Here is a 14541-nt window from a genome sequence, read left to right as displayed (position 1 = left end):
TTCTATTTCCCCTTGAGCCACAGAGATCTCCTACCACTTACGTCATCTGACACAGTTTTCTCACCCTTCTTAACCACACTTTTCTTTTTCAATTCCCTTTGTGAAATTCACTGATTCCATGATAATAGTCCATAAAAAGGGTTTTTACCCAGGGGAGGATTAGAAGCTTGTCTTGTTTTCCACGGAAAGAAGGATGAGAGGAAATAAGCTTACATTTGAGACAAAGAGATTTGCCTGATGACCAAAACCCACTCATGACATCCCCTCCACTCCTTAATTGGGGACATTTCAGCATGTGAATCATTAATTTCTCTTTGATTACTTGGCACATGGCCATCTGTTGCTTGAAGACGGTAGCGAGAGATTTTCGCCTGCTTAAGTGTTTGCTTTTCCCAACAAAGTTTTGTGGGTCTTCTCACAAACCTAAGTCAGGTTTGAAACATTCAAAAAAACTGGACGATGTGAAGCAAAAACCTAGAGGAGTTGTTTTTGTGTTTAAGTCAGCATGTATTACACGTTCCTATGTGGGACAAGTTTGTGCTTGGTTTGTGGCAGCAGCGCTTCTTCAGGTGCGTGGTGGCATTTTCAGTGACCATTTTACCCTCTGTCATGCGCTCTAAAGCACTGAGAAAAGTCTACAAAGCCTGAGATGACTGATGGGTGCCCCTATCTAAAGCCACCAGTCTTCCACTCGTCAGAACTCCCCCTTCACTGCACGCTGAGGGGAAGGCCCCTCATCTGAGCGCACCAGGAAGTCAAATGAAAGGTGAAAATGGCTTCCATTTATTGAGCACTTGCTGTGCTCAGGGAATTTTACATGGATTATCTCTCCTTATCCTCACAGCAGCTCTGTGAGGTAGGGAATGTTAGGATCGTCCTCATTTTACAGGAAACTGAGGATCAGAGGGACTTAAAAACCCACCTAAGCTTGGTCAGCTTGTAAATGGCATAGCTGGGAATTGAACACAGTGAGGGGCCGCCAGCTGTGTGATATGCCACTGCCCTGTACTGTCGCTCAGTGTCCCCCAGTGCATGAAGGTGGGACTGGATTGGACTGTAGGTACCATTTAACCAGTATTTGGATTTCCTCAATTATAAGATACCATTGGGTATTTTAAGAGGCACCATTAGTTTACAAACAGCTTTTGGGAGAGAACATAAATCCTATGGTCTTGTTCAATTGCATGACAGGGCAGTGGTTAGGGTCACGGACTGCCTACCTCTGCCACTTATGTACAAGTATGTGGGGGGGTGACACCTTGGAGAATTCACTTAACCTTTCTGTGCCTCAGTTTCCTCAACTGTCAAAGAGAGGATAATAACTGTACCTAACTCACAGGGTTGTAAATGTGTTAACACAGGTAAAGCTCTTCGAATAGCATCCAGCATACATTAAATTTTATATAAGTGTTAGCTGTCGTCATCACCACCATCATCATAATTGTACATTCTGATTTCACAAATGATAAAAGGTAAAAAATGTGCTTTTTAAAAGTGAGAAAACAGAGTAAAGATAGTGATCTGATTCAATGACTGCTAGGCTAGATTGTGCCTACTGTCTTATAATGTCATCATCTATGTGACCTAAGCATTAGTCACTTCTGCCACCCCAAGGGTCACTTTTTTCCTAAAATCCTGGGAGAAAGAGCTTTTGTCCTCCCACATTTACTCCTCAGCTGGATGTTCACTGGGCTTCCACTTCCCTGGGTTTGGATCCCTCCTGGCCACTCTCAGAGATTTGTCAACGCATGGACCTTGTCATCGCGTGGAGCTTCTGAACAGAGGCCCTGCCTGGTGTGTTGCTGCCCTTCTGCCTGGACCTCAGCCCCACGCCAAATGTGCAGCAGGCGCTGTTCCCCTCAGTGCTCACCCTGGTCATCTGCACAAGTCCATCACACAGAGCTCTGTAGGAGCACCGGACTGTGCTGGAGGTTTGGGGGCAAGGGTAACTAAGAGAATTACAGTGGGGGAGGGAAGGGTGCAAACTGTATGCTTCAAATGGCTTTTGCCTTTGTGTTGTGCAACAGAAAAGCATGAAACAATTTGTCCCTATGCAAGCGTCCTTTGTGAGCACACTCCAGTTCCTAGCCTTGCTCTCCCCTGTTGAGGGCTGTGGGTCTCCCTTCTTAATAAGGCTTCCAATTTCAAGATGAGAATTGCTACCTTCCTTTGGGGAAATCCCACCCATCATAGCAAGCTTTGAGCACTAACTGTATGCCAGGCACTGCTCTAAGCATCTTATGAGTGTTAACTACGGTATCTCATCAATTTTGAAATGCGCCTATTTCTCATTTTAACATTTTTGAAACCAGGATGTGTCTTAAAATCAATGGCATATGGAGTTTAAGGGGTAGCTTGTTTTTTTTTATTCTTGGTGATCCATAAAATTACAGTCTATCTTACAACTGAGGATGTCTTAGATTCAATGAAATGTGGCAATTTAATCCTCACAACAACTCCACCACGTAGGGACTATCTTTATGCACATTTTACAGATGATGGAATTGAGGTTCAGAGAGGTTACGCAGCTAGTAACCTCAAGACTGCTCAAGTTCACACAGCTAGTAAATGGTAGATACGAACCTAGGCAGCCTGACTCAAAAGCCCTTAGGAGATGGTCTGCTCCTCTTGGATTAACACAGGTCCTCATTCATTATCAAGAATGATTCAGGTCTGATTCAAACTGGAAAGAAGAGAAATCTTTTCCAAAGCTTCCCCTAACCTGTCTAGTTGGCCCTGCTTTGTTAAGCAAAGCAAGTGCCAGTGTTTTGTTTCTGCTTCCCCTTTCAGACTGTGCCCAATGGGGGCAAGGCAGGGGAGGAGGATGTTCCAGAGGCATAAAGAGTAAGCCTGTCACAGAGCCACCTACCCCAAGAACTAGCAGAAGCTTTGAAATGGAAGGTGTTCTCTTTATTTTGGAGGCCAGGTCAAATTTCAGGGCAGGGCTTTCTCCTGCAATCTCTGAGAAGGGAGGCTGGGTGAGGAGGATTCTTCTATCCTAACGACATCCCTGAGGTTGAGAGACAAGGGGATGGGCAGCGGCTGTCCTTCCAGTTACATATATTTGTCATGTAATGTATTGTGTCTTGTCTATCAAATGTGTATGTTTCATACACTCATCCCCTACGGGCCTGTGACAGAAAGAAGGAAGTTTGACGCCAGAAGCAGAGATTTATGTCTCTCAAACTGTGTTTGCATCATGCAAGCAAAAAACTCAGAATACTTCAAAGTGAGCGCAGCCTATCCCAGCCCCATTTCTAAAAACTGGATGGAAATAGCTACAGCATATGAAATCATTCATGAGTTTGGGAGCAGTCTAATCTAAGAGTTGGCAAAAGCTGCAAAATGTGCTGTTTGTGTTCTTCCTTTTGCTACATAGACCTTTGTAAAACAGGATTTTCATATCACCAGGCAAGAAAAAGCAAACTGAGGAATAAAATTAATACTATACCTGGCATAAGGATCATGGAACTTCATTCCTAATATTAACTGGGTGTCGTGAGGAATTTTTTGAAAAAGAACACCTCACTGTTCTCATGTTTAGATGTTTTGTGCTCTAAGTCATATTTTATATAGAAATGTAAATATATACTTTTTTTTAGGGATAGGGTTTTGCTATGTTGTCCAAGCTGGTCCCGAATTTCTGGCCTCAGGTGATCCTCCTACCTTGGCTTCTCAAAGTATTGCTTTATCTTGTTATACTTTGTACATTTTAGTGTTAAAGTGATTTAATTCCCTTTTTTATTTTTATTTTTACTTTTTTTTGAGACAGGGTCTCGCTCTGTTGCCCAGATTAGAGTGCAGTGGTGTCATCATAGCTCACTGCAACCTCAAACTCCTGGCCTCAAGTGATCCCACTGCCTCAGTCTCCCTAGTAGCTGGGACTACAGGTATGCACCTCCATGTCTGGCTAATTTTTCAACTTTTTTTGTAGAGCTGGAGTCTCAGCTATATTGCTCAGGCTGGTCTTGAACTCCTGACCTCAAGTAATCCTCCTGCCTCAGCCTCCCAAAGTGGTGGGATTATGGGTGTGAACCACCATGCCCGGCCTAATTTCTTTTTTTAGATGGTACAAGAAGTTGCCCAATGGAAGTAGGCTGGATTTATTTTATTATTTTTTATTGTATATATTTAAGATGTACAACATGATGTTTTGATATGCTTATCTTCATTTAATTTCTCACTTCTAAAATTCTATAATGAACACTAGATCAGCCTGTGAATAGCATTTTGGTCTTTTTTTTTTTTTTTTAGCAACAACTAATTGTGAAAACCACGTTTTCTTTTTTCGATTTACATGTGCTATCTGTGAGCCCCTGCTGGTGTGTTAGCAATAGGTTATAATTCTGAAAGTATTTAATACTTAGATACATTTGAAAACTTCTAACAGACACACTGAACTTTTCAATTGACAGCTGAGTAATATAAATCAGCCTTTCTGGAGGTCAAACTTGAAAAAGTTTGTCCTCTAATGTTTTTCTTACATGACACACCCCCTCTGTGCAGGTCTTTTCCCTGCGTTTCTTTTAGTTTTGGAAACACAGCACTGCTCTGCTTACCTCTAAAAATACTTTGAGGCCGGGCGCGGTGGCTCACGCCTGTAATCCTAGCACTCTGGGAGGCTGAGGCGGGTGGATCGCTCAAGGTCAGGAGTTCGAGACCAGCCTGAGCAAGAGCGAGACCTTGTCTCTACTAAATATAGAAAGAAATTATCTGGCCAACTAAAATATATATATAGAAAAAATTAGCCGGGCATGGTGGTACATGCCTGTAGTCCCAGCTACTCGGGAGGCTGAGGCAGTAGGATCGCTTAAGCCTAGGAGTTTGAGGTTGCTGTGAGCTAGGCTGACGCCACAGCACTCACTCTAGCCTGGGCAACAAAGTGAGACTCTGTCTCAAAATAAATAAATAAATAAATAAATAAAAAATAAAAATACTTTGAGATAGTATCTCATCCTGAATAAAGTTCTACAGAGGTGGTCAGTACAGCAGTACCTCGGGTAGTACCGAACCCTAGATATACTATGTTTTGTCCTATGCATGCATACCTATGATAAAATTTAATTCACAAATTAGGCATAGTAAGAGGTTAACAATAACTGATAATAAAATAGAACAATTATAACAATATACTGTTATAAAAGTTATGTGAGTGTGTGCCCTCTCTCTCTTTCTCTCAAAATATCTTATTGAACAGTACTGTGGGTAACTGAAACCATGGAAAGCAGAACCACAGATAAGGGGGGGACTACTGCACGTGGACAATCACTCATCGGTCAGCAAAACAAGTTGAGCCATGCTCCACTCTCCGAAATAAGAAGTTATGCCCTCCCTGTCATCCCCTGTCCGACTCCGGCTGCTCTGACCTAAATGTGACATTTCCCACAGACGAAAGCAATTGCTCTGTTAAGCGCTAACACTCCTTGGCAAAGTCTGATGCCATAATTCACACATGGATCCCTTTACACTTTTATTCTTCACACTAGTGAGGGAGAATAGTGAGCTCTGGCATGAAATTTCACTACCATGCCTAGCTCTGGCTGGGATTTGTACCTCTGAGTATTTCGTGACTCATCTTGTGCCGAGGCAAAGCTCATTGGAAGCTAGAGTGCCTAATATATATATATATATATTTTTTTTTTTTACTTGAGCAGTTTCTCACTAGACTGAGTAAAAGTCTTTTTACAGTTCTGCCTCTTTGAATTTTTGAGAAATATGAATTTTAGTATATTCACGTATCCGTGCAATCATCACCACAGTCAACTTTAGAACATTTTCACGATCTCAAAAAGAAACAGTGTGCCCTTTGGCTATCACGCCCCCACCTCCCAACCTTAAGCAACCACTAATCTTTCTGTCTCTCTCTATTCCTGACTTTTCATATGAATGGAATCATATAGTATGTGGCACTTTTTGTCAGGCTGCTTTCCCTTGGCACGATATTTCTAAGATCCATCCAGGCTGTAGCACATATCAGTGCTTCATTCCTTTTTATGGCTGAACAATGTTCCATGGTATGCATAGACCACATATTGTTTCAACAAAGGGACTTAAATAGAGGCACTGGGACCAGTGAGCAGGGACTAGGACAGGTATCAGCAGGCCTGATGGAGCTTTGACCTGACAACTCTGAGAGTCTCTGAGAATAGGTGGGGCACATGAATATCTCGAAGGATTAGCAAATTCTCGTAGGTAGAGCCCTCTTGTCTAGGTTTCCACCAGACCAGTTTTCAGGCCTGCTGTACTAGAGGTGCTAATAATTTGCCTGGCCACCCATGGGGAGTCTGCTCTGCCCATGGCTCCTGGGACCCTAAATGTCCATAGGAACTGCCTCCTTTCCAGTCCTGTCTGATCTCAGCAGGACAGGTAGGCACTTGACTTCATGATGGCCCCTTCTTAGGCAGGATAGTGCTCTATGCAGGACTCCTGCATAGGAGTGGCCTGGCTTAAAAAGATGAGCCTGAGCAATCAGATTACTGTCTGGGGAATATGGTATTAGGAAGTGGAAAGTCTGAGAGTCTGAAAGATTGGAAGGCTACAGGGCAGAGTCGGAGCTGGGTCACATGTGAGGGTCCATGTGTGAGCAAAAGTTCTGAGGAAACCAGTCAGTAGAAAGAAGAGAATGGAGCAGGAACACAGAGGAACAGAGACACCAAGACAGAGATCATGGGCCTCTAGAGGGAGAGCCAGAGACTGTAGCTGCCTCTACCAGTTTCAGGTCCCACTGTGGTGACTATCTAGGGAGTGCCGTGATACTTGGTCTCCTTACAATGACCTGTGGCCTACCTTCCTGCCCCTATAACACCCGCACTTTGTTGTGGAACCAGCTTGAATGGCTCTCTGTTCCTTGCATGCAAAGGAGCCCTGACTGAAGTCTGTGCAGAGTGGGTACAGGGTCAGGAGTTTGGAGCGCAGAGGGAGGCATATTGAGTAGCAGAAGTTCAGCAGGATGACAACACTGGCCAGGCAGCTCTGGGGCCATCTGGCAGCACAGGGTGGGTGAAGGAAGAGGTGCCTGGTAACAGGGTAAAATACAGAGGGGCAGAGGCTTCTTGTGAGCTTCTTGGCCAGAGCTAGATGTGTGGACACCAACGTGTGTGTGCACGTGTGTGTGCATGTCTCAGTGTGGCAGGTGCTTGGGCGTGGGGAGACTCTTACAGCAAAATATTAACCAAGGTGGGCTCTGTAGCATATCCTGGAGGCCAAGTGGCACAAGGGATAGTAGGACTCAGCTGGCCGCAAGAGCACTGCCTAGCCCTCCTGCCTCGGCCTCATATAGCTGCATCTTTCGTTAAACCATTGATTTATGTTGGCAAGGACAAAACCATTCTGCTTAGAAATGCCTCTGGTGAGAGCAGCTGTTATAAAGCAGAGAAAAAAGGCTTGGGGAGATGAGTGAGGGAAAAATGTCTGATGAAAACATTTTTCTAGATTTTCTTCTATTAATAATATTATATATAGCGATGGATACAAACTATAGTCATGGACTTATTAAGGCTTCAAAAAAATAACCTCAAACTCCTCAGCTAATACCTGGAAAATTCTTAGCAACCTGAAGCACAGGTGATTCTACAACCCACTGACATTGGTCAGTTTGAATGCCTGGCTTGTTGTCCTGAAGTTAGCTGGGAACATTTCCTTAGGGCTCTCACAGGCAAGGCAAAAATCCAAAAATCTGGGGCAGGGAAGCCTCCTACTTGAGGGGCAGAGCTTGACACCGTTTAAAATGTGGTGATGGTATCATGGGTGTGTGCATATGTCCAAACTCATCAAGATATACATAAAATGTGTGCAGTATTTGGTATATCAATTATAATTCAATAAAGTTTTAAAAAGATGAAATGCTTTTCTTTTTCCTATTCCAGAAAGTATCACATGTTCATTATGGAGAAAATCGAAGCATGTAGAAAAGCTCAAAGAAGATTTAAAAAATCTGTGATGATCCCACAGCTAGTGACAGCCACTGGTCACGCAGTGTTGTATGTTAATTGCAGCCTTTACCCCCTATATTCACGCCACTCTTCCTGATGTTTTGCCAGTGCCAGGCCGGCACGCCTCTGGGCTCTGGTGTACACAGCCTGGCAGCTGGAAGCAGAAGTGAAACAATCCTGCCACCTGCTGCCCAACGTGCTCTTCTAAGCAGCTTCTTGGCTCTTTCAAGCTCTTTTTCTTTTCAAAATTTCTATTGTTGGTATTGTGAACCAAAATAAAATCTTAAGCCCCCCAGCTGACTGAATGGACCCCCTCTTGGTCAAGAGGACCCCAGAAATACCCTAAAGCTAAGTTGCTGGCCATGAGAAGGGAGGTCAGACATGCCTCATCATGCCCCCCTCCTTCTTGGAGATGTCCTTCCTTCATAACTCATTAACTAAGGCTCCGCAAGACAAAGTTTACACCACACCTGCAGGTCATCCATTTACTTAACAGATCACTTGAGTCTGGTCCAGTATATGTCTGGTGACTTGTATCTGATTGGCAGACTTCCTTATCTTAAATTAAAACATTCCAAGCCTTTAGACCTGTAATGCCCCGCTTCGAGATGTCCTGCCTTTTTGGGCCAAACCAATGTACACCTTCTGTGTATCGATTTATGACTTTATGTGTAAGTCCTGTCTCCCTGAAATGTGTAAAACCAAACTGCAACCCAACCATGGTGAGAACACTTGCTCAAGGCTTCTTGGGTGTGGCTCTCTAGGCTGTGATTGCACATATTTGGCTCAGAATAAACCCCTTTAAATTATTTTACAGAGTTTGGGTTCTTTTCCATTGGCAGTATTTCCCTACTTACAAAGGTAATAGGCATTTGCTATAAAAATTCAAATAATAGAGGAGCAGATGAAGTAAAAGGTGAAAGTCCCCCTTCCATAATCCCACTCCACTATGTACTTTACATCGATTTTACTGTACATCATTACAGATCTTTTTCTATTTGTTTACATAATTATATAGGATTATTCATCCAAGATATATTTTTTTTTTGAGACGCAGTCTCGCTCTGTTGCCCGGGCTAGAGTGCTATGGCGTCAGCCTCGCTCACAGCAACCTCCAACTCGTGGGCTCAAGCAATCCTTCTGCCTCAGCCTCCCGAGTAGCTGGGACTACAGGCATGCACCACTATGCCCGGCTAATTTTTTCTGTATATTTTTAGTTGGCCTGCTAATTTCTTTCTATTTTTTAGTAGAGACAGGGTCTCACTCTTGCTCAGGCTGGTCTTGAACTCCTGACCTTGAGCGATCCTCCCGCCTCAGCCTCCCAGAGTGCTAGGATTACAGGCGTGAGCCACCGCACCCAGCCCAAGATATTTCTTTAGGGCTTTCTTTTTTTAATTTTTTTATTTTAATTTTTTTTTGTTTTAGCATATTATGGGGGTACAAAAGTTTAAGTTACGTATATTGCCCTTGTCTTTAGGGCCTTCTATGTGCCAGGCCGACACTGAGGCCACAGCTGTGACCAAAACACGATTTCTTCCCGTTTGGAGCTTACATTTTAGTGCAAGGAGATGGACCCATAAAAAATTAATAATGAATCCATAATATGCCAAGGGATGACAGGGAGAAAACAAGACAGGGTAGAAGAGCTGAGGAGTGGCCAACAGGATGGAGAGGGGTTTGCTATTTTACAGAGAGTGGGGAAGGAAGGACTCTCAGACAATGTGACATTTGGATAGGCCCCATAAGGAAGTGAGAGAGTAAAGTGGCTGTTGGGGGCAAAAGCAAAGGCCTGAGGCAGAAACACACTTGAGAAACATCTGGAGACTTGTATGGTTGGAGTTGAGTGACCAGAGGGGGAGAGCAATAGGAGACAAGAGACCAGAGGTAACAGGGATAGGGTGGTCTGGGTAAGCCCTAGGTTTGAAGGGGCAGGGAGAGGAAACAGCATTCCAGAGCCCAGTGAGGGCTGGAACTATGGAGGAAGGACCCTGTGACAGCAGCCACTGGCATGTTTTTTTTTTTTTTTTTTTTTGAGACAGAGTCTCACTCTTGCCCGGGTTAGAGTGCCGTGGCATCAGCCTAGCTCACAGCAACCTCAAACTCCTGGGCTCAAGCGATCCTCCTGCCTCAGCCTCCTGGGTAGCTGGGACTTCAGGCATGTGCCACCATGCCCGGCTAATTTTTTCTATATATTTTTAGCTGTCCATATAACTTCTTTCTATTTTTAGTAGAGACAGGGTCTCGCTCTTGCTCAGGCTGGTCTCGTACTCCTGACTGTAAGGCTGGTGGCGGGCACCCCTCTCCTCCCTAATGGAAAAAGAAGAAGCCCATGAGACCTGCCAAGGACAATGCCTGCAAGGCCCAGCTAAGTTAAAGGACGACCACACCTGGATGGTTACCCTGATAAGAGTCTCGGTTCCTAGAGTCCACAACATACCACCGGCCCCTCCTATTTCTCAATACCCGCCCTAAAACTGCAACAGAAAATTCCTTGCTCTCCCCATCATAAATCTTCCTGCCAAAGAAACCCCTACCCCCAGCCCTAAAAACATATATAAACCCACTTAGACATCTGGACAATGTGACTTCTCAGGTCTCTCTCTCTTCCGGGACCTGAGAATCTCGCCCAGGCCCCTCTCTCTTGGGACCCATTACCCTCACCCAGGAGCGCCCCAATAAAGCCTCTTTACTTATCCCTTTCAACTCTGCTCGTCTTTCTTTCTCTGGCACCGGCCAATCCAAAAAACCTTACACTGACCTCGAGCAATCCTCCCACCTCGGCCTCCCAGAGTGCTAGGATTACAGGTGTGAGCCACTGCACCTGGCCTACTGGCATGTTTTGAGTAGAGGAGAGGAGGGACATGACCTAACTTAAAGATTAAAAGGATCACGCTGCCTGCTGTGTTGAGAACAGACTGTAAGAAGGTAGAGTAGAACCAGGGAACCAAGAAGAGGAGGAAAGCAGAGACCTAAGGCCAGGGCACTGCAGTGTTTCAAAGTCAGAAAGGTGAGGAGGAACCAGCTAAGGAGACTGAAACGAGGTAGGAAAAAAACCAAGGAGAGATGTTGGTTTAGGGAAGAAAGTGTAAACGAAATTAGGAATATCTTATCCCCAAATATATTTCTTTGATATATTTTTAGATGGCTGCCATTGTAACAGAAGGAATGGCCTGAGAAAAATAGCAAAAATATTTTTCTGTCTCTTTAAAACATCCCCAACTCCTTTTTGAGAACTAAAACCCCCATCCCTGCCTCAGGCCACTGGGCAGGAGGGGCAGAGGAACGTCCTTTGTTCTTTGAGCTACAGGAGATGGCTCTATGGAACTGTCCAGGAAGAGGTCCTGGGCTGAGGTCACAGGATTGCCTTTAGCAGAGATGGGAAGGAGACAGGAGGATCAGAATCATCAACTGTAGTTGAACAGCAATTGCCTGAAGCTGAATGGCCTCCCTTTAAAAACTATGTATTTTATTAGGGAATTGGTACTTTGAGAGGGGAGTCTGCCATTTTCCCCATTTGCCAGCAAATGAATAAATCTCTCTTTACTTTTCCCCAACCACTTGTCCTCATTCTTCTGATGCCTTGAAGACAAGTGCCGAGCTTTTGGTAACACCATGAGTCTCACAGATAGAAATAACACTTCAAAACTGCCTTTTGGTGGGGAGGGATTGACATCTATAGAGAATTTGCATTAATACAGTCCGGTCTATCTTTACCTGATCTAGGAAAGATTAACTGAGTTTGACACATTTAAAGGTCTGAAAAGAAACACCGTCTTTTTTCTCTGAGGGCTGCTACTGGTAAGGTTTCATTTACATAACAAGGCCACCTCTGCTAGCTAGCCAAGCCTCTTCCTCTCTTCCTCCCAAAACTTGCTTTTCTGCTTGCAAGCCCCCATTCTTTGAAAACCTCTGTACCTCACTGAGGAGTTGAATCTTCATTTTGAGCATTCCTGTGTATATACATTAAAAGAAGTTTGTATCTACTTCCTCCTATTAATCAATCTGCCTCATGGCAGTGATTTTTCAGAAAACCCTAGCGGAGCAAGAGCCTTTGCTCCCTACAAGTGTATCAAGGAGGAGAGAGTGACCCACTGTGTCAAATGCTGCTGAGGAATCATCTTAGACAAGGTCTAAAAATTGACCATTGGCTTTGGAAACGTGGAGGTCACTGGGAGAACAAACCATCAACAACAAGCATATCTTCTGAAGGCCTTCCTGTCTCTGGCTCATTTTTTTCATGACTCCTACTCCAAAGACTTTTCTGGTGACGGGCATGAAATAGGTTTGGAATATCTGTCAGTGCACACCTTTTCCCAGGAATTACTAGTAAGTTCTTATCTTATTTGGCCCCAGGGGAAGTGAAGTGATGATTTATCTTATTGGTAAATTTGGGAAGAACCAATTAGACATGCTTAGTTTTTACAAAAATTACCAGCAAGCAACAGAGTTTTGCCTCTACACCAGAACCTGAGAAAAACTAAGGATTTCAATGGTGGCACTCCTGTCGTTCAGTCTTCTTGGGATTCATAAGGTGAGGGGTTTTTCTATTGTCATGAAGCAGACAAAACAGATAATCCTGAACTTCCTTCTTTCTAGAAGCAAGTGCTCCAGACCATCCAAGGGGCTCAAACTTCCGTCATGATATCATTTTGATTTCTCATTATTCCTCTTCCCCTAAGACAAAGGCCTATGATGGACTTCTTGCCGGAAACACCGGTCATTTTTGGAGATTTTTATTTCAAAGATGAAATCAATGGCTTTGTTCTTTTTCAGCTCCGAAGTTGAATAGCTTCCATGTGTATGAGGTCCTGCAGTTTTCCCAACAGGTCCTTTCACCTGACCTCAGGGAATTCTGAGGAGTCACAGGATTGGGAAACGTTAAAATTTCTAGTCTCTTCAGAGATTCCCACTTTAGCTGGTTGCAATTTACAGGATTCACAACAGTCTTCACCAATGGCCATGAGAGTAAGATGGACGTAAGTTCTGCAACAATTGGTCAGATACCCTTCGGAGTATTTGTTTTGCCTTTGCCCAAGTGGATGAGATCAGCTATATTTTCCTTGAAATTACAATGATCACCTGATTGATGTTGCTAGAGGCTGGTTGGTATGTTCATATGTGGCTTGGCAGAAAGGCAAGGACTGGGGGCAACACCAAGACCTCTTGACAGTGGACTGACTAGTTGACCCCAGAAAGAATTTGGGGCCAAGAGTTTCCAATCATTAAAACCACTAATGAGAAGCAGTCATCAAATTCCACACTTAGGTATTTTCCAGGAAACTGAGAACTTACAAATACCAACCAGATGCATTCCATTCAGACTTCGCTATTGCATACATTCTCTTCAAAACAGGAATTTTGTTTTCATTTGTTTATTTGTTTTGCTCTAGGAAGAACAAGTTAAAGGAGAGTCTAGGCATCATATCAGGCATCTACTTTGTGGGCTACCATAATTATGCTGGTAGTAAATCCTAATATAAGGTATAGTAGGCTGAATAGAATCCCCCCCAAATGCATATCTACTCAGAACCTCAGAATGTGACTTTATTTGAAAATAGGACCATTTCAGATATAAATAGTTAAATTAAGATGAAGTCATACTGGATTAGGGTGGGCCCTATATCTGATGACTGGAATCCTTATAAGAAGGTCACGGGAAGACACAGAGACATACACAGGGAAGAAGACCATGTAACAATGGAGGCAGATTGGGGTGATACAGCTATAAGCCAAGGATTGCCAAAGGTTACTGGCAACCACTAGAAACTAGGAGAGAGACATAGAACAGATTCGCCCTCAACATCTCCAGAAGGAACCAACCCTGCAAATACTTTGATTTCAGACTCCTGGCCTCCAGAACTCTAAGAGAATCAATTTCTGTTGTTTCAAGTCACCCAGTTTGGTAATTTGCTAATGGTAGCCCTAGGAAACTAATGCATAGGGTGAGACCTTTTGGGAGAATACCAATGCCCGATGAATAAGCCGCTTCAACATTATCCTGATCCCACTGCTGCAATCATCTGATGTTTGACCTTTAATGCTAGACCACCATAGACCGCCAAACATGCATTCTGCACCAAGGAGCCTCCTATTTAGGCAACTTTATTTTGGAATTTTTATTGGTCCTAGAATTGTTCAGAGTATCGTGGGCATTCTGCTTTCAAGAATTCCAAGTGGAGGACCATACTCCCTTGATGTTCTGATCATCCCATGTACACAAGACAAACAGGTGGAGAAATGTCAAGAAACCCTGTATTTGTCTTGTGCATGCATCTGAGTAAACAGGGACCTCTGAGCAGCTGGAACTTCAATGTTCTTTTCTGCTCTTCCATTCATACTGCTGGGATTGATTCACTCCTCACACAATTTACAATGTGCCGCCTCCAAAAGTAAAGCGAAACTATAGGCTTTCTGGTGGGGGTGGGAGGGAGGTGGATATAACTGCTGTTGAGTTTTTCTTCTACTTTATCACACTTTGAAAAATGCATCATGACAACTCATACCCAGACCAAAAAAAAAAAAAAAGACAATGAATGAACTTGAGAAGTAGTAACAGGGATGCAATGTTGAATTTAAGAGACGAACTTGAGGATAACACTATCAGACTTAG

This window comes from Lemur catta, chromosome X, assembly GCF_020740605.2.
Source record: "Lemur catta isolate mLemCat1 chromosome X, mLemCat1.pri, whole genome shotgun sequence".
Lineage (NCBI taxonomy): Eukaryota > Metazoa > Chordata > Mammalia > Primates > Lemuridae > Lemur > Lemur catta.
Note: the sequence above shows the minus strand (reverse complement) of the source record.